The sequence below is a fragment of the Semicossyphus pulcher genome, unplaced genomic scaffold, assembly GCF_022749685.1.
Source record: "Semicossyphus pulcher isolate SPU_LCO1_2020_fin unplaced genomic scaffold, fSemPul1.0.p SCAF_10, whole genome shotgun sequence".
NCBI lineage: Eukaryota > Metazoa > Chordata > Actinopteri > Labriformes > Labridae > Semicossyphus > Semicossyphus pulcher.
The window spans coordinates 30,720,125-30,747,611 of NW_027211604.1; positions in this window are offsets into that span (position 1 = coordinate 30,720,125).

The window sequence follows — 27,487 nt, forward strand, 5'->3', positions numbered from 1 at the left end:
TGTAACCTGCTCCTGCTGCACAAATGTAATCCAGTTTTCTGCGTGACATGACATTCAACACACGCTGCATCCACCAACATCCTGACAGCAGCGTCAAGGTGCTGCCAACATAGAAAAATGATGGAGGTAGAAACCATAAATGTCACAGCATGTTAAACCTTGTTCCCTGACTTCTCACAATAGAAGCTATTCTGTGTATGAAATGTAAATTTGCACCTGCACTATGCATGATATTAACCTCTGCAGACCCAGGTGTGACACGCTGTGAGGAACCTTGCTCTGTTTGTGTCAGCACTTATTCCACTGATGTCTTCACTGCAATACAGAGTAAACAGATCAGATCGTCTCAATATCAAAGCAGAGCGCCTCCCTGTTCCAGCATTTATCAGACGAACACGCAGAGAGGCTGATGACGAGGAGACGAACTGTAAGTGGAGCCTCTTCTGCCTTTATGAATTCTCTGAGGGATCATTGAGCTAAATATTAAATGGTGCCACAGAAGGCTGGAGTGACAGGAGGTGATCATGCTGCCTGAATGATATGTAATTGTTTTCTGAATTGTAATTATAGGGTGAGAGGAAACATTGGCCCGCTGTAATTAACGGTGAAGAACAAAGTTTTTCATAGTTAAATTGGAATTCTCTGGAGATGTGAGTCCATAATGTGAGCACAGAGAGAGCAGTGTGTAGGAAAGCAAAGCAGTGCTGAGGTTTTATGAGGCAGAACGACACACAGCTCAACATGACTGTTTATACAAACTGTGTGTGTGGATGGTGAATGTGGGTAATTCCTCACAAGGAAGTTAACTGCAGGGATACACAACTAAACTGAATTTCCTCAAGCCAACAACATCCCTGACATTTAAACTGCTTCCTGCCTTCATTGAAACACCTCAGCTGACTTTCTTGAAGGAGGGAAATTGTTCGTTTTTTTTCTGATCTGACGAGCTGTCTGTTCATGAGTACAGTTTTGGATAATTAAAGCACCAATGCCTAATAATAAAACAATGTCAATGAACTGGAAAATGCAATTTCTGAAGAAAATGTGGAGTAAAAGCTGCATGTGGAAAAAGATGGTGCTTTGCTGCTAAAGCTGCGTCTAAAAAGTAATATAGAAATATGTTGAATATTTCAATGCATGTTGAACTGCTGAGGGTAAACTACATTTATACGTTTAGTGTGTGTAGAAGCAGTTGAAGGATGAAATGATGAAGAAGTTGAGGAAGGTTGTGAAGATGTTGGTGGAGGTACTGAAGATAACAATGTTAGACCAGCCTTTAAAGATGCTTGAAATGTGTGAAGATCTGTAAGAAGAAAACTAAAATCTATCAGAATAACAGTCAATGAATGATTACCACACTTATTTTTAAAGTTTAACCACAAAAGTTTACATGAATAAACTTTGCCACTTCCTGTTCAGTGCTGTAAATCAGAATGCCTTTGGGAGATAATTAAATGTCATTAAACTTTTATATTCAGTTTTCATACTGAGCATGCCCGACTCAAGGCAATGACTGTGAAGCCACATGTGCTCAAGTGTCTTTGCAGCACCTTGTACTAGCTGGCAATAATACCTCTGTTATAACCCACAGAAGGTCATCTAAACTGTATGACAGAGTCACACAGCGCACACTTCAAAGAGCAGCACACACAGACTGAGTAGATAGAAGCAGCGTGTGTGAAGTCTGGTTAGAGGGGAGGAGGCAGGAGGCTCACAGGAAGCTGATATCCACCTTTTGGTTGGACGTCCAAATCTGAACTCTGCTCGCGTCAGGCTGTTGGGAAGAGGAGCCATGAGAAGCAGCATGGAGCATAGTAATCATACCTCTCTGCTCTCTCCTACCTTACTGCATCTCATTTAACCTTTTCATTCTCTCAGGGCTCCCTCACTTATTTCTCCTTTCTCCTCCTCTCACACATCCTTTCCCTCCTCCATCTCGTCCTTTCGCTCCTTTTCTTCTGTTTTGCCTTTGACTCTCATCAGCCTCCCTCTAGTCGTCCTGAAGCAGCTAGCAAGCTGCTCTTTTCATCTTCCCTCTCAAAGCAGCCATAAAAAAGAAGTAGTTTTATATTTGTCAGGAATAAACAGGTTGAGACACAAACAAATCAGCAGGAAACACAGATGGGCCCTGAATGATCCAAAATAACACTTGTAATGTAAAAACAACACTCCCTTTTTACCTTCAGTGTCTTTCTTCTGGAGCTGTGAACAATAAATTGGTCGTGTCATTGATACTGTCCATCCTCTCTCTATGCAAACAGCCTGCATGCTGTATTGACTACCTTGTGTTTCTCTAAAGGTGGAGGGGGGATGTTATATTGTAGTAATAAAGTCGTCCCCTGGGGGTGAAATCTCATCATATATAACCTATAATTACTTTTCAAAGTCATGCGGTGTGGGAGATCAATCACGTTGGAGTTTCTCTGGTATTAAGATACAAACAGCACCTCCAGCAGGACTTCTGCCTCTGACCTTGACTCATTAGCGTTCTGTATTTTATGTCCTGTGAGTTATATCACAGCACTAATACATGAGTGTGGAGCCTCTGTGACACAGTGTGCTGCTATCTGTCTGTAATCAAAGCTATACTGCTGCTGCTGATTGGATATTGGTGATCATATGTGATGAGGTGAGTACAAGAGGAGTGAGGGCAGAAAGAAGCTGTTTGTCATGATAAAAAGCAACTTGCTGTCAAACAGAGGACAACAGATGCTATAAACCAGAACCTGAAGGCTATATCGATCTATATATATCATGGATATATTGTTACCAATGTTTGAAGCGTTCATTTGAAACTCCTTTGTACTCCACAGTTTACAATCCTCTCAACACTGTCTGCAGCACATGTAGCAGAGCATCACAGCTGAGCAGATGGTGGTTCCCATTAGTATTATTCTCTGGTCTCTTACACACTGTGAGCTTTCACATCACACACTCTAATGCATGCCGTTGCCTAGCAACTTAGAATGTTTAAACTTATATATGTATGTAAGTATGAATCATAACAAGGCCTAATACAATCTGACACATAATATCAGCATGTATAAACATGTAAACAGGAGACAGAACCCGTGTCGCTGACGTGTCGCCCTCCAAGCCAACAAGTATCATCCTAAAAGTGTCAAACAGGAGCGTTGGGAGGGAGCAGGTAGCTCTGTGTGAGAGGACGTTATCAGCATGATGCAGTAAACTCCTCTCTGCAGCTTTCATTGAACAGCTTTAATGTTTCTTTACTCTGACAGGCACCAGGAGAGCACACACAGATCCATGACCTGAACTCTCCTGATGAACTCGGTGGATATGTGTTTGTTTGTGTGTTTGTGTGGGTGCGTCAGCAGGGATAATTTAAGGACTCGCTGGTAGAGCTTCTGTTGCTGTGTGCTCTGTGTCTGCTTGTTGCATACAGATGACCTCAGTCTGACGCCAGTAATCCAGTTCCTTAAGCCTGAGAGGGAAACCACAAACACTGTGTTCATTAGGCTCCAAACAACATGTTTTTATGCAGCTGCAAAGACAACAACAACAACAACAACAACAACAACAACAAGAACAGGGGAAGTAAAAGATCATTCTTATAAGAAGACATCCTGATGATCTTCTTCTTCTATATTCCTGTCTCCTCTCTGTCTTTCAGGGATGAAATCACACAACCCCATTTTCAATGAGTCCAGCTGATCCTGCTTTATTCCACTGTGCAGCGAGCCGCTCGCCAACCTTCAGAGCAACAACTGTATTCTAAGAGCTTTCCAAGATAAAGACACGAGAATGAAAAGACCCTTTATGTGGATTGTGAACTTGTTCACACCAACATGACGGTACAATGTCTGTGCTAAAGGAAGATTTCTTGAATAAGTCACATTATTAAAAAAACATGTTCCATTATTGACACCTTCTCGTGCAGACCACCATCTGCTCAGCTGTGACTCTGCTAAACGTGCTGCAGACAGTGCTGAGAGGATTGTATACTATAAAGTAAGAGTGCCCTCTGCTGGACAAACTGTTTATGAATGAAAATATTTACTATTGGCCTAAATTGATATAAACTATATGGTCATTAAAACAACTCCCATGAGCAGATTTTTGAGTTAACATTCAGAATTCAGCAGAGCTATTGTCTGCGTCTTGTCTGCATGTCAGGACAAGTTGTGGTCATTTTAAATGTCTCATTTGTTCTCTCTTTTAAGGTGTTAGCAAAGTAATTCCAGGTAATCACAGGTGACTTCAGGGGAGAATGAAAGAAAGTCCTTATTTGAACAGCACCTTCACAAAGAGGCAGCACTGTGAGAGAGAACAGATGGGGCAGTCTGGAGTCGACACCTCGGCTTAATGACAGAAAACCTCTCCTGAAGAACGAGTGCTCACTGAGTCGCTCTGAGCTGCTGCTGAAATGGAGAAACTGGGGAATGTTGTCGGAGCCGTTCACCTCAACATGTTCTGATAATTGCTGATATCGATCTGGTACCTTCTGCAGCTAAAGAGTACCAACCTTCAGCATCCAGCCTGATGAGGACTGTGTTCACCAATCTGCACGTCTGACAGTCTGCTCCTTCATCCTCAGAGTGCTGCACACTTTGTGAAGCTGCTTTGTGTTGTTCAAAGTGGAAACACTGGATTAGCATCAAGAGCAGGAAAAACTCCTTCCTCTGTGCAACATGTCTGACTGCCTGCCCAGTTTTTAATTCCCCATGTGGTCATGTCTCACTGACCAGCTTCTTTCACTGCAGATACTCCATCCTATTATAAACCCATATTTTAAGCCTTCTGCTCAACAAACACAGAGGGGAGGAGGGATTTTAGACAGCAGACATCTGAATCTGAAGTTATCTGATGAACAAGCTGAGCTAAAGTTAGCAGCAGCTCAAAGAATCCTGCTCACAGGCGTTGAAGAGAAACTTATTTTGAACATGAAACTGCTTCATTCAGTGTTTTGACTTTTCTTTACAGGCTCTGTTTGCTTTGGAGATCTGGATGTCTCTGCTGCATGTGGTCCACTCTGCTCTGCTGGACTAACTCTACATATAACAAGCTCATGTTGCCACATGCTGTTACATGTTTGGTTTGGTCAGAAGAAACCTGGTTTTTCACAGGTTTCTGCAGCTTGATGACCTGAAACTGTAGAGGTGGGAACATGTGATTTCGCTCTCTGAACAAGGAGCAGCATTAGATCTGCTGCTCTGCTGCTCCTGATCTAATAAAGAAAGTGTCTGTCTGGGACGAGACTGAAAGAGAGAGAGGCACAGAGGGAGAGAGAGAATATTGATGGCCGAGCCTCCACCTCTGACTCGAGTCAGGAAACAGACAAGAGGAGTGATTGCTGAGCACGACACTAAAGCCACTTCTACTTTCTCCTCCTGATGGAAGCCTTTGACCTGATGTTACATATTCACTGTGAAAGGCTCCAGCATCACCACAAACATGCGAGCACTGGCTGTGCTGGAGGATATCATCATCACAGGAGCAGGATGTGACTTTCCACAGCTTCAGATGTGATTTTTAGTCATGCAGATTAGCCCAGCACAGTTTAGTCTGTGTACGATCTGATGCGAAGCCAAAATGATGCAGTGATTCATGTGAGCACGAAGGCGGGAGAGACACTGAAGAGAAATCCTGATCACAAGCCTCCCCTCCGGCCTGCGGGGGGTTTGTGGGGGATTTAAAATCACAACCACTCAGGAGTTACTGCTCATTAACTTTACAAGTAACTAGTTAGCTTAGCTTAGCACATGCTAACACACAAAACCTGCTAGTAGCCCACATAAAAACACCACAAAACCAAAGTATCACAGTTCATAATGTCCAGAGGTGCCCCGTCAATGTTGACAATGACAACAGAACATGTGACACAGAGAGCAGCCAGGAGTGCTTATTAACTGTCGCTGGTTGTATGAAGCCGTTACAAAGGACAAGTGCAGTCGACAGCAGCAGCAGAACTCACTTCTACTGAACAGAGCAAACATTAAGGGCTGTAGTATAACAGCAGCTGTGTGAACACTGAAGCAGCAGCACAGGGAAAAGTCTTCTCAATAAACAGAACACCATCACACACTTTTCAAGAACAACTCTTCAGAAGACGAGCGTGGAGGCCTCCCTATCATTACCTGATTGCAGTCTTTCTGCTCTGACCTTGAGCTCTTAATGACGTCCTCTCTTTGTTCAGGTTGGAGGATATAAAAGGTCAAACATGTCTGAGTGTGGGCCTGATAATAAGCCTGTCTGAGGATCCTCCAGCTCTGCTCCTGTCTCCTCTGACCGAGGGCGCTGACGACGATTAGTTCTAACTATTTAGTCGGATATCCTCCAAGAAATGACATCAACATGAGCAATAACACCATTTTAGGCACCAGAGGACAATTTCTATCACAGAGTTCAGAGGGTTAAAGGCTGAAGGGAAGATTTGATCACAGCAGGTGCAGCTAAACAAACTGTAGTTATATTCACACCTGCAGGTACTCATTGATCTGATCTCTAAACACACTGCACTGTTGTCCAGGAAGTGTTGGGGTGTTTATGAGCAGCACAATAATGTTCAGTATACATAGAGTGCGTGCTGAGATGTGGGAGTTTGATGAAACAGCTGAAAAAGTCACTTTGTTCTCTGTCGTCACTTGTCAAGGAGTCCTGCAGCGTCTCTTTGTTCTGTCACTTCCTGCTCGTCCCTGTCACACAAACACTAACATGACGGCCTGTGACGCATTTGAACATTTTTATGGTGATTTAGTCTTTATTTGATATCTGACAGCCGACTGTGACGGGAAACACGGGGGAAGACAGTCGGACCAGGGACACTGTGGTTACACTGTGTGCTTCAACTATTTTCCCTGTACAGCAGCAAGCTGGAAAATAAATGTGTCACTTTAAGATGAAGGCGTTCACTCATAAAAGCTGTCTAACATTTGTTGTTGTCTTTCCTCTGAGGGGCAGAGACGACCTCAACCATGACAATATCATCATGACAGACCTCCACATAATGGCTTCATGTTTGTTCACCATGATGTTGGTTTGCTTGTTATAATCCGGCTTTGCTTTCGTCTCCATCCTCCTCTCTTCTTGTGTAACCATGTATTCTGACAGTGAGGCGTGTTATTACAAAAAATAAGGTTAAAAAGAGGTTTTTTTTTTCTTACTCAGAAAAACTCTTTCTGTAGGATAAATACATTTCCTCACACGATGTAATCAAAACTGATAATTCCAGTATCTGTTATTGATCACACCGTCATGTTCTGCATGTTTCACTCTGAATGTATAATCCTCCTGCTGACAGGAACAGCACAAACACTGGGGCCACAATGACTCCAGATATTATACAGTATTGATTTTAATATTGCATCTTTTGCCCCGTAGGAAGGCGTCTTTTGAATCACTCACTTTGTTCATGCAGAAATCTGACAATGAGTCAGAGCCAACGAGCCCGAGGTTTATGAGAAAAGAAGCCTTAGCATCCTTTTGCATACTGATGGAGATATTATTTCCTGCTGCTCGTGGTTCCTGGTTGTAGAGCAAAAAGAGCTGCTGTGAAAACAACCTGTGAGAGGCCCACCATCTGGCAGGAGAGATACAGCGTGTCAGGACTTTCAAAGAGGTGCAGCAGAAAATGCTGTGAGACAGGAGTGATTGATTTCAGTCTCACACTTCCCAGAATTCTCCTGATTTAGATTCATTTGAACCTCTCTGCTCCACCAGCACAACCTGCTGTCAGCCTGTAGATGATCCCAGTGTGGGCTCGCCTTATTTTAGAGCTCTGTGTACACACCAATGGACCTGTCCAATGTATCTGCTGTGTGTGGGAGAGTGTACAGAGACAGCACAAACAGCATGCACCATGAGGATGCATTACAGCACTTATGATAAGACCATGAGCCTCTCTGAACGGGTTTCAGCTGACAGGAGTGCAACATGTTGTGGGAGGAAATCAGACACGCTGAAACCTTCAGACAATCAGCCTTAATACAGCAACAACTATGACCATGAGAGCAACAAGGCCTCAGTCAGGCTCCAACATTGAGTCAGATGAACACAGAAGGCGAGAGCTGTCTGGGACACGCAGCAGAAAGCTGGTGTCCACCTTCCCAGAGGACATTAGCAATGCGTGGCCTGCTGAATAGCTGCAGGCAGCCTGGAGGACACGACCGTCCCAATCTGAGACACTTCGCATCGTTCACTGCATCAGACATCTCTGTGAGTTAGTTTAAATGTTCTTGTGAATCAATCATGTGATTAGCTTCTGAATGCTCAGGCTCTGAAAGTGATTTTCTAGTATTTTGAGATGTTTGTATTTGTCAGTAGAAGTGTAAAATTGCTCCGTGCTGTTGGTCTGAAACTCTGCTCAGATGTTTCTCTGCTGAAACAATCCAGTCAGAGCGCAGACGGATGATGAGGAAAGAGACTCTCCTGCAGTCAACCAGCACTCACACTGGGGTTAATGACTAAACGTCCCTCAAACTATTTAAAGTTGACTACAACACAGAAAGAAAGCAGCAGCTGCAGCAGAGAGGGGAGACGGAGAGGAGATTACATGATCCACCTACAATGATAACAACTACATGGTGTGGTGTTAGGATGCAGCACACACAGGCTGCTGTCGGTTGGTAACTCAGAGGAGTTTTCTCTGATAGCAGTTTTTTCCTTCCTGATAACGATTCTGAACCATAAAGTTGAGTGTTGGTCGATACAGAGTACATCTCCAGTCCCAGAGTGTTTAAAATAATGATAATAAAATGCAGATATACTTCTAACCCTGCATGGACCTGATGACTGCTATCATTGTTGGACTGTCTGACTCAGAACACTGAAGGACTCATTGAAGCTAAGCTAACGTTAGCATCAGCTGGTCTTGTGACGTCCTGATGTTGGACAGAAACTTCAAACTGTTTTATTCTGTGTTTTTGATGATCATAAAATGTACGAGGCAGAGGATCAATGAAGAAAGGCCTCGTCTCCACTGAACTGTTCCCCACAACTGACTCTGACTGTGGTTCATTACATTACAGAGAACAGTCTGTACAAGTGCACACACACACACACACACACACACACACACACTCGTCCTTTACCTGCGAGGAATAGAAGCATGCAACACACAAAGATAAAGTGTTCTTTGCCTCCAACATTAACATATTATTGTGTCTAATTTACAAGCTAAATGTCGATCAGACGAACGGAAACATTTTCATTTGACCTCCATTATAACTTTTGTACCGACAACTTTAACAAGATACAAAAATACTCAACAAATACTGTTCAGCTGAGACTTTGAAAGCAGACGTCCTTTAGCTGCTCCTCTCTTCCTCTCTCTCTCCTTACCTCTATCTCTCTCTCTCTCTCTCTCTCTCTCTCTTCAGAGGGAGCTGGCTCTGTAAACAATGTGCAGCTCTCACTATGAAGCTTCATTTGTAAAGCTACATTAACCTTCACTAACTACAGTCAACAATCAGCCTGTTACAGCGTTAAGCAGCTATGAACATGATATTTGTTATGCACCGTTAACAAAACCAGTGAGGAACAGTTTCAACAGTGTGTCCATGAATGCAACACTGATTAAGTGATTGATGAGAACCAATCAGGAACAAAGAGGTCAGACAGCAGAGAGATGCTAACCAGACGTAGCATCTCAGCTCATCACTTTGTTATGCTGATGAACACAAAAGAAAGAGGACTGTGTCGCGTTGATGCTGATAACAACATCACCATTCAATGTTGACAGGTTAATATGAAGCAACAGCCAGGAGGCTGCTAGCTTAGCTTAGCATACAGACTGCAAACAGCTGCGTGTGGAGGAGGCTCTCAGTTTGAGGGAGGAACGTCCTTCATGAGTCTCTGAGAGGAGTCAGTTATGATGAGTTTTGTTTTACAATAGGCAAAGAAATCCTTCAAAGCCAGTAAACAGTTTTTCATTTGTGTGTCAATCACAGAATAAGGTTTGAATTATTGGCCGCATGCTGTGATCTGACGGCGAAACAAACAGACTGAAGAGGTAAAAAGAGTTCATGGTGAAGCCGTGCTGGTTGGCTGCTCACAAAAAGCCGACTGATGCGAGTCTGCCTTTGCTCTTATTCTTCTTCACTGCAGAGCTCTCTGACTCTCACAAACTGGACGCATGTTTCATGTGTTTCTTTGAACAACACACTTGAAAGCTGCTGATTCAGCTGAATGCACACAGCACAATATGTGAGCAACAATAACAGGTCATGGGTCAACAGCTGTTTATTAAGACTTCCCTCAGGTACAAAAGTGCTCCACTTTTTCTTCTGCTAATGATTCAATGTGAAGAACAATAATGAGAGCAGTCATTCACTGAAAAACAGCGACATCATAATTCTGCTTTGTCGCTGTTTCTTCTTTAGTCCTCCAGTATTCAAACGAATCAAATCAAATCAAACACACAGTTTTAAATGTGATGAAACTGTGATGAATGTAACAACTCTGTAAACAAAGACGCTCTCAGTCGGCCTCCTGATGGAGCTGATGTGATGAAATCACTGCTTTTCTCAAGTGCTGACACACGCTGACGAACACTGAGGAACAAAAGCTCCAACAGTGTCTGAGATGTTTGTGCTAAACTGGCTGCACAGTCTCCTCTCCAGTATGTCGCCTTCGTCAGGTTGGTTTCTGTATTTAAAGTCTCAACATGAAACAGTGAGAGAGCAGAGTAATCGGACAGAGTAATCATAAAGAACCGCTAGCTGCACGGCTAACGGAAGCTACAATTAGCAGCGGTTACTTTAGCAAAGCTATCAGTTGATCAGGAGCCGTGTCTAAACAAAAGTTGTGAATTCTTTGCTCATGTTTTGAAGTTGTCAGTAGTACATGACCAACAGAGACGCTCCGCTCCAGCAGCGTCTAACATTAGAAAGTCTGATGAATGAGTCTCATGTTTTACCTGTGAGACGCAGAGTTTTAAATAAACCCCAATCACAGAGAAAATTGATCAGAACAACACAATATATAGAGAGTGTTTGCTTTGGATCATGGCAGAATCACAAAGGAGTCACTGATGTTGTGACTAATATCACAGGATTCCTGCAGATTTGGAAACTGAGCAGGATTCTTTCAAAGCAGGGCTGGATCATTAAAGCTTGTTCACATGTATACAGCTTCCAGGACATCATTATAACATATTTATTGATAAACCCTAAAAGTTTCCACATTATTAGAAGGTAAACAAAGGAAGTGTTCAGTCTGTGACGACGTCTTTTTGTCCTGAATGAGCAGAATGTTGTAGCCAGGCTCAGAAAAAGGCTCAGCAGGAATGGGATTCTGATTAATGAGAAACATTCATTTTTGTATTGACCATTTCAAAGACTATTAAGATTGCCACTCAAGCGTTGAGCATTAATTATAAGGAGGCCTACATAAGCTCCATGAGATTTAATGAGCATTGTAAAGTCTGAAGTAACACAGAGAGCTTTGAGAGAGTTAGGTTGTAAATGAAGTCGTGCACAAACACAGACAGCTGATTCTAAATCACACCACGTCTCCAGGTCACACTGATCCTGTGTCCATGAGACTAAAGTGGTGAGGACAGTTGAATGAGAGCATGTGCAGCACAGTCAGGTCCATTAAAGCTGCTGCTGGTCATCAGTGATGCTCTAACAGCAGGAAGCACAAAGAGACTGAAGCGGCACATTGACTGAGCTCCGTGCATCCGCTCTGATCCACCTGTTAAACAGCATCAGGGTTCAGCTCACACAGCTGCTGCTCATGTGATTGTGATTAAAAAGCTACTTTAGCACAGATTCATGTCACAACACAGCAGCCCAGATGCCAAGAAGCAGATACGAGTGGGGATTTAAGCTTGTCCAGTCTCTCTGTCGACACAATAAAACAGCAAGTCTCCTCGGCTCACCGATATTTCATCAATATTCATGAACACAGTTTGGCTCGTCTGAGTCAGTGGAGACTAAAACATGTCGGCCATAACATTCATGATGTGTAAATCCAAGTACAAATCCTGGTTAAATCTTCATGAGTTCACACACGGTGAACGTGGAGCTGCAGATTGATGCACTTGAAGAACAAAGAGAAAGAAAAAGCTTCTTCAGGCTCATAACTCGTCTCTGCTGCCTTTCTTATCAGTTCTCTGTGACACTGTGAAAGCCTGCAGCTCCTTCAGGGCTGCTTTACCTTGTATCAGCTGTATTGATCTGTTCACTTAGTATTCATCAATCACAAGGTGAGGAGAGTGATTCAGATAACATCGGCCGCTCTGTCGTCCCCCAGCGGGACATCTGGAATTAAGACCTCAGTGTCCTGATGCATCCTCCTCCTGTTGGACAGACTGAGTCACCTTTGTTTGCAGGTGGTTTCATCTCAGCTCACACAGAAACTACAGTGAGATAAAGGAAGGATGAGCTGCTCAGAGGTTTGGAGATGGTAAAGAAACGTCCCTGCTTAAAGCCCCACTCCAGGGTAAATATATGTTCTTATATGTGCTTATTGTCACAAATTGAAGCTGCTGCTAAAGCAGAATTATGATGTTTGACTTTGGAAGAAGCTGCAAGTCAAACTTCATCCTTCAAACTTGTCATGGCCTTATTCGCAGTTGGGTCAAGGTCAATGTTCATGAACTTCATCAGAGTTCATCTGGGGGTCAAGCCTTGATTACTGTACAAAAACATCTTCATATCCGTATTCACTGATTGTGATGAAAACTGGATCATATTTGATGGATACATTACTTTGTGGTGTTCCCTATTATGTCCTCCGGCTGCTCTGCCTGAACTCTCAGTGATTTACAGAGTTTCCTGTTAGACAGATTGATTACTTGTAGCCGTTAGCTCAGTTAGTGACTGGACTGGAGCCAAGACCACCAACAGAGAGTTTACACGGCTAGCTAAGGAGCTTTGGACAGCAGGAGGAGAAGGTTTCAGGCCCGGGGCAGTGGAGGACCCAGCAAGGAATGCTGACCAGAGCGGCCACAGATTGAGCACCAGAACCAGAGCAGGCGAGACAGGAAAGTGAACCCAGCAGCCTCAAGGCTGCCTGCGACTGACAGACCCCAGTTTAAGAACAGGGAGTAAATTACAGATGTGATTTACAGCTGCTCTGACCTGGACTCTGATACAAGAGGAGGATGAAGACTGCAGGTGAACCCCGGGCTGCCAGGAGCCAAACACAGCAAAGAATCGACCCCTGAACTTTTACATTTGATTAAACAGTTTGTTTCAGACCAAGTGATCTGATTGGACAAGAGGCACTCTATGAGAGCTGATATAGAGAACAAAATCACTGGGACTTTTCACTCTGTGTATCACTCCGCCTCAGCCAGGTGTTGTGAATACTGTGAATGAACATCACAGCAGAGCGTGTATGTCTACATTGATCAAGCTGGTACCTCTGAATCACACAGAAGACTCTTATTTCACTGGCTGATGATCAATTAAAACAAACAGATAAATGTACATGTTAAAAACAGCTGATCTGTGGTAACCTGGAGACACAGAGAGCAGGAGGATGTTTGTGTTGCTCGGCAACAAAAGTCCAGTTTCAGTTAAGTTGTGAACTAGTTGAGTTGTTGGAGCAAAAAATAATGTGTTGTTGATGATTAATGTTTCCTACTATTCTCTGCTTGTGTAACTGTTGTATAAAATCAATGTGACATGAGAGGGAGTGATTACCTTGTTATCACCTGCAGCCTCAAGCCTACGACCGAATCACATGAGTGCTGATATTCAGAACAACATCACTCCCTCTCCTGTGATATTAAATGACTGTGTCGTAAAGCAGCATTCTGGTCGCCATGGTAACCATGTTTGAAAAAGGACAGAAACCAACAGTGGCTGCAGCGGGACTTTAACTGTGAGGTTTTTAAAGAGGAGAAAAAAAACAACTCCATGTTGAATGAAGACTCGTGCTCTCAGGAGGCTCAACTGTTTCTATGAACTCCGTCAGACTCCATCACAAAGGCCTTTGCCGAGCGGCTTCCAGCACCATCAGTGAAGCTCTAACAGAAATATTATCTCTGTGCTTCACACACATGTCCAGGCAAGCCCCCAATAATCACACACAGTTTATTCCACACATCATGTCCTTTCTAACCACTAACTCTGCCATCTGCTCCAAAACTACAACCAAAGCGCTGCATTAGTGAGCTGTACACAGCAACTCCCCGACTGTGAGACACCTCCCCCGTTGCTAATGCATGGGGGGGGGGCGAGTCTCCAGAGGCCTCCTTATCAGAGTCCATGTGGAGGATCTGGGCAGATGATGGTGTGAGACTGATGGAGGTTATCTACTGCCTGCCCAGATAAATGACTGTTTCCCTGTTTGAGATGTAAAAAGAGATCAAGTAGAAAGTAAAGGTTTAGTAAAGTATCTGAGGCTGTAAATGCTCCTGAAAGAAGGCTGAGAAGTCTCCACCATCAGGAGGGGAAAGAAGAGAAGCACAAACAGGCTGATTGTAGCTGCAGACAGACAGGAGAGGGAGATCTGCTGCAACAAGAAGAGCAAGCTTTTTACACTCAACACACGAGAACTACAGGGAAGCTGATTATTATACACATGATGGTTCACATCACAGTCAGTAGGGTCGTCATGACAGCAGAATAAAATAAAAGTATCTGAGGTCAAACTGTTTCATGAACCCGTCTACAAAATAAGTGGGCAACAACACGTATAAAACTGTACTTGAGTTAACGCATGAAGCTCAACTTAAATAAAATAAATCTCCTTTTGAAGATTCTTCAGATGTTTAAAGATGAGAATAATTCACTTTATTTAAATACTTTTAGACGTCACAATAAAAGTTTTCTTCTCCTTTAAACGACCTGTTACTTTGTCAGTGTGAAACATTTTCATCTCATTTTAACTTCACCAAAAGAATTATTTACAGTAACAGATGTTATGTTAGATGATGTAAATAAGATGCAGAAAGTTGCAGCAATAAAAGCCATAACCTGCGGCTGCATGCTGTTGTAACTGCCTCATAAATAAAGCTCCTAACAAACAAGAATAACTTGTGAAACGCCTGAAAACTCTGAATCTTTGCCTCTCAGTGATTTCCTCTTTTACTGCAGCTCATCTAAACTCTCCTGACATTTTGTTCCTTTGTGTCAAGAGTCACAAACAGTTTGATCTCTGAGTGCTTCATGTGACTCTCTGGTTTCCCTCAGCCCAAAGGACACATGTAGTTTATCCATCCAGCAGTGTTTCTATAAAGCTGCTCGCTCCCACACAAACAAACAGCAGAGTGGAGATGTGAGTTTCTCAGGGAGGCAGCGTTCCTCACACAAGACCACCTGCTGAATGAACGCAGTCTGAAGTCACTCTCCCTGTTCATTACTAATCAGCCCTCCCTGGCAACGTCCCTTCTGGCCCCCAAGTCACATGACCACTTCACTGGGTTCACTGGGACTTGGCAAACTGTGTGTGAGAGGAAAACCTCCTCAGAGAGCTCAGCCTTCACGTGGAACAGATGAATTGTTCTCCTCTAAAATCATGCTGTGGGTCGAGTGAGTGTCCCACCGTTTTAGGACACATGAGGAACGACAGGAAGAGAAAATGACAAGAATGTAATTATATTTCAGAAATATGTTTTTACTGATCATATCGATCGATTTGTTGTTTTCCTTCTTTGTCTGCTGAATTGTCAACATCACACACGACACAGCTTCAGAGCTGAACGGCTTCAGGGAAATTACACTTGTGAGAATTGATGTGGACACAAACTAAATGTGAGGAAATCAGTCGGCTTCCAACTGGACAACAATCACTTCCAGTTTTCTGCCTTTTCACAAACAAACAGGAGCTCTTGTTGTTTCCCTGAAACAGGCAAAGAGACAATTTCACATCTGTGGAGCAACAAAGATGATTTATAGACACTAACCGTCTCAGTGAGTCTCATGTGCTTCATATTATGTTGTAAAGTTTAATGAAAGAAAAGGTTTGTATCCACCTGATAAAAACTGAACAACAGGAAGAAAACAGTTTCAAACATAAAGACAGCTCTTGGTGATCGATCTCTCATTTGTGGCTCCATGTGATCGCTCTTTGTTTTTCTTATTTCATGGAAACATTCAGTATAGAAGCAACAGGCTCGACCTCCTGCTGCTGTGGGACGCTCTGGTTAAGTGCTCTGTCACTCTGGCCTCACTGTGGCCTCAACATTATTTTCTAACTATCAATATAAACAACCATCGACAGCGGGCAGCTGTGGATCAGAGGACTGATGGTTTGATCCCCGGCCCCTGCAATCAACATGTCAAGATGAGACACTGAACCCCAACTTGCTCCTGAAGGCATCAGTGTGTGAAAGGGTGAACACTGACACGTGGTGTGAAGCGCTTTAAGTCAAAGACGATCAAAGCTCGATATAAGTGTCGTCCATTCAGCGACAAAGCATCATCAGCTCATACAGGCGTCACTGAGAGTCTAATCTCTATTTACTAATTCTACATAGAAATGTAGAATCTGTAGGCAGGGACGAGGATTTCTGGGAAGGCATGTGTTCTGCTTGTAGTCCAAGTAACATTGACCAATCTGTATCAGCAGGCGGTGGCGTATGCAGGAAAAACAGTCAGTGAAAAACGTGTTCCGCCGTGATGACATCCCAGCTCTCATCAGCGTGATCTGACGAGGATTTAGCTTCTTGTTAATCTCAAACAGACATCTGCAGCAAGTACTGCTAACAATCTGTTCTAGATATAAAAATTAACTTGATGAATTCTGTGGCATGAAAGCCGTTCAGCGACTTCCTTGAATGCATCAGATCGATCCAACTTCCGCTCCAAGCGGCAACCTCCAATGTTGAAAAGTGAAGCCACTGCGGAAGTGAAAAAAATTACAGTTCCTCAAGTGGCCACTTGAGGCTCCAGAAAACAAGAAATAACATTACTGCAGGTGGGAAAATGCCCATTTTTACAGCAGAAATAAACATGTTTACAGCCTGGTACAAAAAACGTTTTGTTATAAATAGCTAATTTTATTGTTCAAGATAACTGTACGGGGGTGAATTACTTCATAACACACCCGTTTTAATTATATTAAGCCTTAAATCATAGGGGCCGGATCACTTGATTGACAGGTGGATCCTGCTGGCTGTCTGCTAGACGTCAACACAGACACACAGACACTGAACTTAGCTTCACCTGTTTGTGTTGTTGGAGACTTTTGGGGATTTGGGGATAATGGAACTTTCTGGCCGTGCAAGAAGTCTGAGCTCCAGCTTTTCAGTGAGTTAAATGCTAGTGTTATTCGACTGAAATATTTTTAGCACTAAGTAGCAGGTATACTGTGCTCACTTTAGCTACTTGTTAGCTTGTTGGATTTTCCGAGCGAGCAAGCAGCGAGTCCGCTGCTTCTTTACTATGATAACTAAACACCTGCAAACAGTCACCGTCACAAACAGAATCTCCTCCTGGCAAAGTCAAACTAGCTCTTTCATTATTTCTACAGTCTATGGCCAATAACTGCTAGCTACATGCATATAGCCTAGCTTCATAGCCGTAGCTGGCTGATGCATGCGGCCTGCCCATATTCTTCAGCCATAGGCGTCAGCTTGGTCACGCTCTGCCTCTTTGCCCGCCTCTGGATTAGCCGGCTCTTGCATTTCCAATATGGAAATATCCAATATTCCAATATATCTTGAAGTTTTACTTTTTATAAATCTGCCCGTTATAACAAGTAAATCACAAGAAAACGATTTCTCTTGATGTTACAATGCAGCATGCGGAAAAGGAAGTCTTGACGGGAAGTCGATTCTCACTTACCACCCGGCACGTTCACCGGTGTCCCCAGAGGCTATATCGTCTCAGACTATAGACGATGGTATCCAAGATTGCTGAAAGTCTGAAGGGAACTCAGCTTTCTAACAGTGAAGCTGGCTGGCTTTTATAGCACCTCTGAGCCAGTTTACATCACATTCATTGATCAGGTTCTGATATCAGGCCACTGTACACAGGTGGAAACATCTACCTGCCATTGTGGGCCATCTGCCTGCTCTGCTCGTACATTCTGCTCCCAGGCTTTCTGCTCAGCGGGAGACGGACAAAGACATTTTTTACAGCCACAGCTCTGCCTCTTTTTCCTTGAGATCCCTCCTGAGTTTCTGCAGCTCTACGATAAGAAGAGAACACACTCTACACATCAACAGTGATCTCAATGTCTTTAACAAAAGGCTGCATACAACCAGCACACCACGGCTCCTCCACCACCAGCCCTATCCATCTCCGCTCTCCTAGCTGCTGATCCAATAACAGCTGCTGCTCCACATTTCCATCTAACCGCCTATAATTCTCGTCTTTGGCTGACACGGGCTGATGGAGGAAGGACAAGGGCACAATACACAGGCCTGCAAGGGTCCGGTCCAACAAAACCACAAGAGTTAGTGTTGCATCCTGGCAACACAGCATGCACTGTGTTCTCCCAGCCACATACAGAGAGAGAGGGAGGGAGGCAGCCCGCTTAGACAATGAGGCTGCCTCATTACCCGTGTTTGTCTTAAGCTGGATTAATACTCCAAAACGCTGCTCTCTTCTCTGTGAGGAAGAAAACATGTGCTTCTTCTTTCAGGGCACTTTGATACAGGGATGAGTTTTATATGAACACCCACTGATGTCAGCGTGTGACTGTGTCCCACCTGCTCTTCACATGTTGGAGTCTGTTCTTCTAGTTCTCATGGAGGATGATCAACTGTTGGGGTTCGGACCCTTCCTGGTGTCAGGAAACATTCCTGCATGTTCACAGTCTGACCAGCTGCAGAGAAGCAGGAGGAACTCTTTGTTTCAGCTGCCTCGACTTACACACCCAACTTCATCAGCCTGCACGAGTCTCAGGTTTTACCTGGAAGATCAAACTTTAACAGATGTTTCATGAAGCACCAGCTGTTGGTCGGACATTAAAACTGTTCCAGCCAACAACTTTCTTATTGTTTCAAGTCACAAATTACAAGTCGATTTTAACTATATTATTTAGCAAATGAAGGATTTATTAAGCTAGTGAGCTAAAGTTAGCAGCAGCTCGTCTCTCTGCCCCTAAAACTCTGCCTAAGAGAGTCGGAGAGACGTCAGGTTAGAAGGTGGAACTGCTTATTCAGTAAATTGGTTTAAATCTCTGGGTTTGTTTCGGGGTGCAGGAGACCTCTGAGGATAATTCAGCTTCAGGTTTAGGTCATCTTGAGACTCCTTTTGTAATGTTCACAGCCTGTCTTGCTGTTTGTCCTGCATTTCTCTTTGTACAATGATGCAGCTAAAAACAAAAGCACATAGACTCAGCTGACAAAATACAAGCTGATTAAGAGTTTATTTTACGGTCAGCCTCTACAAGAGAGCGTTTGACATGAGGTTCACTGTGAAGATGACCTCGACATATTCAGACATAATTTTCCATTTGACAGGAGAAAGCAAAGTGTGACTCTATAATGTACCTTACATGATGTTGATTGTGTCCTGGAATATTTTTCATATTGCAGAAATAAAGTATTCCACAAAGCACATAACTGACAGGAAACAACTGGTGTTTATTTTGGATGAAGCCTCCCTCTCTCTCTCCATCGAGCTGATTCAGCCCTACAGCAATTTCAGCCTGCGGCTGGTCCCCTCGAGGTGCTCAGAGAAGCGCTTCAAGCACTTATTGGTGTCGACTGCCATCCAGATGCACAGCGCTTCCTGCCACAGCGGCTGCAGCCTCAGCCAGCTGACTGGCAGAGCTTCTGACCTGCAGGCTCCTCTGCATATTTATGTACACATCTGTAAACCAGCCAAAGTATTCTTCCTGTCATGAACACGGACGATGTGCACAAGCTGCTTCCACTAGTGATTATAATCACATCTGAGCACGAGAGGAGCTTCTGTAACAGCTACTTCCTTTATAAAAACAGAGCCACAGTCCTGCATGTTAAAGTCATGATGACAGCATACATGGCAGCTACACACATGTTGACACAGGGCTATACAGGGGCAAAGTCATCTACAGAGCTACTAGCAGAGAGGATTGTAACTTATGATACAGAAGAACCTTTGTGCAGTCAGCCTTCTTTTATCAAGCAGCTCAAACCTGCAGCACTAAACCCACAGAACTAAGAACATCACATCTCTCAGCTCCTTCTCTCCATCTATCAAACAGCTGTTACCGGACAATCTAACATGTGCTCATGACCTGGATTGTTATATTCTCCTCATGAATTCATTTATGTTAATACACAAGTTGATAAAGCAGTGATACCATGCTACAAGCACAAGACGCCCTGAAGCTGCTGCTTCACAATAATTGCACCTCTCTTCTTTCAGCTCCAGCTCTTCACAGAATCACAACATCACTGCAGATGAGGTTCGTCATCTACTGCAAACACTTTGAGCCTCAGTACTTCTGAGGACGACATTAATGCACTTCAACCACCATCAGAAAACTCCTTCAAACTTCTAGAGTTCTTCCACAGACACCAAACTGTTGTTGTCAACATGAGGGACACAAAAGAGTGTGTGCAACAATCATCATGTGATCTTCAGTCAGTGTGTTAACAGAGAGAAGCAAAGGCTCTGCAGTGTGAAGGCTGCTACTGTACCAGAGCTGGGTCTGCTGGTGAATGTGATGCCTCGAGGCAGTCCACTTTCAATCAGACTGAGCAGTTTGTTTCACTTACCTAGAGAGAGAGGGAGAGAAGAGAGGAAACAATCCATTAGATTATTCATTCAGAGTGAACGCTGCGTTAGCAAGAGGAGTGGATTCATTCATTCACTCACTGTGAACTGCTTCATCACTGACTGGACAAAAGGATTAAACTGAAGAATCAAACAGGAAGTGATCGTATGTGACACACAGATATTTGAGCCTGGATAAACTGATCTAATATGTTTAGTAATTTCTGTGTCTTTGTGAATCTCACGGTCAGAATAAGTGAATTATATGAATTAAATCAGTTCTTTATGTGTTTAAATAGGCCAGAGGTCACAGCACTGACAGCAAACAGAGCATTAACTCCACTATTAATGTGACAAAGCCTGAACATACAGACTCGCTCACATACAGATGAATGGAGCACATCAATCTAAAGTGTGTGGTCGTGTGGTCGCTGCAGTGAGCTCGGTCAAGATCGTCCAACAGCGAGCCGCAGAAAGGTGACTACAGGGAAACAAGACGTCTGCCAGTCACTTTGATTCTTTCTCAGCACAAGAAAATGAGAAAGCTCAAAGAGCTCATAAGAAGCCTTTGTGTTCAGTTCCAGCAGAGAAAGACAAGAAGACGCTACAAGCAGGAGGATCAGTGTCCTCCCCTGAGGGCTCGTGTGGTGTCCTCAGCTGAAGGCACACAGACTGTCACAGTGAAGGTGGAACACCTGAATTGAAGCATCTGAAAGAGGGCTCGATGGAAGAGACGCTGCAGCTTCACTTTGGATATTCCCCAGAAGCAGAGGAGCAGATGACATAAGCAGGGCTTCATTTCTGCTGGACGTAGCCAGAAGGAGAATCAGACACCTTTCAGCTCTTTCAGTCCCTCCACATCTAATATCCACATTTCTATAATCCTCAGACAGCTGACCTGCAGCATCGTCCCTTTGCTCTACTCACATACATCAGGCCTGCAGGTTTCCTCTCTGAGTTCAGCTCATTAGAGTCGTCTTCACTTTCTCAATCCATGATTGGATTGGATTTTTATATTCAGGTCACAGATGAACTCAATTTAAACATATCTTTTCAGCACTGATGGTTATTCGTTAGTACTGCATGTAGCTTAGCCAACAAACTGCAACACTTAAGTGTTGACCCTGACCAGTGATGCTGGTGTCTCCTAAACTGCAGCTGCAGGCTGACGCTAAGCTACGCTGTAGTCTTTGTGTTGACATCACTATGCTGACTGAGTAAACCGTTATCTTCAGATGTTTTATTTATTGATTTTTTTTTTGATATTTTTTCTTCTCCTTTATTCTTCTTCTATCCTTTATTTATCTACAGCGCTCATCCTAAGAGGAGGCAGGGGGCTGCAGCTGGTCCCAGCTGACATCAGGTGAGAGGCTGAGTACATCCTGTTTGGTCACCAGTCAATCACAGGGCTGACACATAGAGACAGACAACCGTTCGACTCACATTCACACCTACAGGGAATTTAGAGTCTCCAGTGAACCTAACCTGCATGTTTTTTTGTGAGAGGAAGCCGGAGTAGAGACAGAGAGAACATGAAGTCCACACAGGAACAGCAGCTGGATGATCAAAAAGCTTCCTGCTGTGAGGCCCTCTCTTCATCATATATAATCCTTATTAATCCTCATTTACTCTATAATCAGTCAGTTTAGGTATTTAGGTATAAATATGTGTCTTCAGTTATCAGCAAGTTTTCTGTGTGTTCTTTAAAGCAGCAGACAGAGGTCACTGACTGACAACTTCACTACTTCTGTGTGAGACTGATTCATCTAATTGTTCATCATTTTCTTGGATAAAACTTAATTTGCTTCGTCTTGTTTTTGTTATATGAGTTTGAAAGTATAGTGTGATGCCGCCCTGTCACCTGGACTCTATCCATTAAACTGTAGCTTATGAATTCATTTGATGAGTGATGTAATGGAGAGGTTAACCACGTCACACTCCTCCAGTGAAGTGTCTTTAATGAGTCTCATCAGTAACACGACTAAAGACACACTGAAAGCAGCATGTCAGCCTACATGTGTCTCCTGTCATACAAAGTGATCATTTAGAGGCTCGTGTTGCTCAATGTGAGATCCACTAAATCAAAGAGACTTCTGCAGCAGCAGAGCTGCAGTGTTGTCTCACAAACACTCTCTTTATATATAAAGTAAGAAATCTGACTTAAAGCTGGGCTGCACTTTATTCTGGCTCCATCATCAGACTCGACTTCTGTGCCTCTTCTTGGCTCTGATTTCAGGCTTTAGAACATCTAACCTGTGACAGGAGATGCTGATGCAGGTGCATGTCGCTTCAGATGGTGAAAGTGAAAGACTGATCCATGTGTAATGTCGTAAAGGTAAGATGTAGGGGGGCTTTTACTGAATGTCCAATGAGTAAACCTACTTTACCCTCAAACGTTAACTTTCTCCATCTATTTATGTCAAGGTTATGCAGTAAACGTTCCATGGTCTGATACCGAGCATTTATGGCTGGAGTTAAACTGTAAAGTTGAGGCTGAAGATCGCGTAGTTATTGATAAAGTTTCTTATGTGTGGGAGGTTTACTTAGCTTACTGAACCATCCAATGATGTGAGCTTTACTAGAATTGAAAACCTTTGAAAAGCTATGCCCACCACGGAAATAACATAGTAAATATTGTGGCTTGGGAGAGTTCACTAACTGTAACAGCATTTTGTACAATGAGGTTTTTTAAGTTAACTAACTTTTTGCTAGATAACAGTATGCTAAGCGTAACCTCCTAGCTGTAATTTGGAGTTTAATAATGTGTGTTCTGCTTTACAAACTGACGCAAAGTGGGTAAGCTGTCGGTTTTCATTTCGTTACCAGTGCTGATTCTGTCCTTAAGTTCATTTTTCTTTTTTTTTTACTTTCAGTACAACTTTTACATGGTCTCAACGCAGTTGGGTGGTGAGCTGGCCATTTAGACGTCTTATGGCAACCGAAGCCAGCTTAATGTTTCAGAAACAAGGCCAGCTGCTTAACATGATCAAAAGAGATTTTCTGTGCTGGACGATACAAACGAGGCGCTGATCATACATTGATATTTTTAAGTCTCTGTCATGTCAACCCAATCTGAATCTCTATCAGTGTGAGCTTTGATTTGATTGATATTATTAATAGACATTGATATTGCTGAAATTATGATAAGATTGTCAAAAATGGCAAGCTTAATTTTTCCAGAGGGATAAGTGTTCAGTTAGAAATATGCTTTTTGGGGGGGGGGGGGGGGGGATTTCATTCCAGGTTTGTGATGGACAGCTTTGTTTCCAACATACTGGCCGAGTGGCAGTTGGATTGACTTATTGACGTCTTCAAAGGTAAATTCACGCTTTCTGAGACATAATATTGTGATGTTACCAGTAAGAGACAGAAAGTAAAATGTGCTATTTATCCAGCTTCATCATTCAATGCTTTCAACTGTGGGAACTTGACACGAAGTAATTTGCCCTGAAAAAAACAGCTCAGATAAAGTTAAAGAGTTAAAATCATGATTTCACCTGCTGATTCAATCCAATATAATCCAATCCAATCCAAAACAAGGCAAGGAGGAGAGACACTTAGACAGACCAGCAATGTTTTGTGTATCAGTATTCTTTTTTTTCTGCAGCAGACAATTTTAAAATAAACCTCTGACAAGTTGATATGTTGTGTTTATAGCTAATACCGTCAGTTTGTTAGTGTTTAGACAGAAGACAGTTCGACAGGTTGCATTTCATGATGTGTTTTATCGTGTCCCACTGAAACCTCTCTTGACTAAACTGATTGAGATCCCCGCCATTTTGGATGCCATCTTTACCTGGCAGCAAAGAGAAAATGGAGTCCTTTTAGACTTCTACGATGGCGAGTATTGCAAACAGCATTCTCTCTTCGCCAGCAAAGTGTCTGTTCAAATTCTGTTATACAACGATGACTGTGAAACAGTGAACCCACTCGGTTCAAAGGTTGGGGTGCACAAGTTGGGGTTCCTTTACTTCACAATCAAGAGTCTGCCTCCAGAGTTTCTTTCAAAGCTCTCCTCGTTTTTTCTGGTTGAAGTTTACAAATCGGACGATGCCAAAACATATGGACTTGATAGTGTTCTGCACCCAGTCATGGAGGAACTTAAGGACCTTGAGGTCAGTGGTATCTTCCTCAACACACCTCACTTCAAGGGTGAAATGCGGTTTTCAGATGCCCAATTTTGTGGGGACAATCTTGGCTTAAACGCCATTCTTGGATTCTTGGAAAGCACACAAGACCACTACAAGGACCCAAACAAAAGAAGATCATTCTTTGATGAGAAACAAACCATGCAGATGATGTTCCTCTCCTGTCACATTTCACAAGTTACAGACAGCATGCATGACTTGTTTGAAGGGGTAGGACTATATGAATGAAAGAAGATACTCATTTCACTTGTTGAGGCCAAACACCTGACTCTTGAAAAACTCAACTTCCCAATCACAAGTTTTGATTATGGCATTTCTGACCTGAAGAACAAGACATCTGTGATTGAAGCATGATCTTAAAAATCCTGGAAGGCCTGCCTGAGAACAGTCTGTTCTCAGGCAGGCCCAGAGAGTTCTGTCTGACCCGTCTCACATCCTCCACTCTGTATGTGAACTTTTACCATCCGGCAGACTATACAGAGTTCCCAAATGCAAAAGTTTAAAAATGTGTTTGTGCCCACGTCGATCAAAAGTCTAAATGCTTCCTGAGGTTATATGGATTGTGGAGTGTGCAACAGCATCGAGGTGTTCCTATGTCTTTAGATTTGTATTCCTATATTCTTATATTTTTCTCTTTTTCTCTTATTTTGGACTTTCTTTTATGTGAATCTGTGCAATTTGGATTACATGCACTACATGTTTGTGTTCTTTTCACGGGCATGTATTCTTGTTTACATGTGTATTGTGTTGGTTTCTATTGTTTCTAATTTATTACCTACTGTAATGGGAGCGAGGTGTGCACAGCAGTGGAGTCTAAGACAGATTTCCTCAATGAGGTATATCATATCTTCTCGTATCGTAGATATAGTTTCTCATGACAAAACATCAGTGCTACTTTAAAACCTGTCCTTGAATATAAAGACAATGAATCATCAGTCAAAGCAGGTCAGGACACGGTGTCATTACCAAACATGTATTCAGTCAACATGTAGATAGATTACTGTTGAAACATGTCTGATTGAGCACATGCACAATGTTTTCTGTGTAAATGTCTGTGTGACAGATGAATCCCACTGAGGCTGTTGTGTGTATCAGAAATGCAGCTCTCTAACACAGACCCTGTGTACTGCAGCCTGATTAATATAATGGAGCTGAAGTGATCACAGTTTATGTCAGCAACCAGCAAGTTATAAATATAATGAGAGTCTATAAAGAAGATTGACTGCAGTATATTTGATTGTGCTTCATTTAAAATGTTTCATCATGAGTGAAGCTCTTATTATTAGCCTCTTATGCTAAGCTCTGTGCAGCTGAAGCGCAGTGTCGGCTGTAAACACTTGTTGGATTTCAAGTACAGGAAGTGAGCGGAGGCTGCAGAGCGAAACACGTCATCCTGAGGTCGAGCTGCAAACATCGACTCACTGAGATGGAAGTTATTTCTCATCTGAACGTTTAGTTTGAATCACAGAGAGTCAATGGAGCTCATTGATCTCAACACATATTAGTGATCACAGAATACAAGTCTAACCATGGTGAGCCCCACTTTATACCACAATGTAACGACACATGGACTGCATTTATACAGCACCCAACCACTCAAAGCTCGTCACAACACATGCCAACATTCACCCATTCACACACTGAGCCTCCTGAACCACAGTCGGCCTGTATGCTAGAAGTGGAAATAATAGCCTCTTATTATCAGTAAAAACTAAGAAAGCTGCTTAAAAGAAGAGCTGGAGTCTAAAAGTGTCTTTACTGCACCATCACTGGTTACAGCACATTGATGGACACAAACACACACTGACATCTAAGGATCACTACAGCCACAGTGCAGCGATGGTCACGTGACAGATAAAGACAGTGTGTGCAGCAGCTGTATGTGCAGCTGAAAGACGTGACAGTGATGTGCACAGGCAGCAGAACAATCATCATCCTGAGTGACTGAAGATATCTGCTCTCTTGTTCACACTGAGAGAGTCAGATCATCAGAGGACAAAGTCAGCCATTAATACAGTGTATATTTATATCTCAGAGTCAGGCTGTCATCATGGCAGCACTGGTAGACTCTGAGATTACTCTGTCACATAAAGTTTACTCTTTTTACATCTCATTAAATATCTCCTGCATTCATTTGTGTCTTTATTTAACACACATCCAAAGTGACTCAGCAGCTGTCTAACAGCTCCAGCTTCCAGGAAGAGATGTAAATAAACTTCCCTCCATCAGTTTAACAGAAACACATTTTATAGAAGAGCACTCCAGATGTGTCACACAACAGACACGACTCTGACTTCTTCTCAGTGATAAACTGAAATGCAGATTTGAACTGATTCCAGCTCTGTGAGAGAAGTGAGGCCCTGAGAGCAGGAGGACAAACATTTGGCTCTTCTGAAGGGACTGGATGTCGATAGATATTAAACTTTATATCAAGAAACAAAGGAAGGAAGAAAATGCTGATGTTAAAGTGTACGTCTGAATGAAACGCTGCAGAGAGGTCGAGACCTCTTCATCAATCCGTCGAGGAGTTGCCAGTGAAATAAACGTGGGAAATTATCCAGACTCCTCTGCAACAGTATGTGCTCCAACAGAGCTGCTGATGTGGTCACACCTGTCTGCAGCGAGCAGGACGTCCCCAGTGATGCTGCTACCATCTAAACCACAGACATCAGCGAGGTGTGTTAAACATGAATGATTTAAGGTTTTCTCCTCCTTTTTTACTCTTTTCCATCCTGATAGTCTGCAGGCGAGGAAGTTAGTCAGCGAACA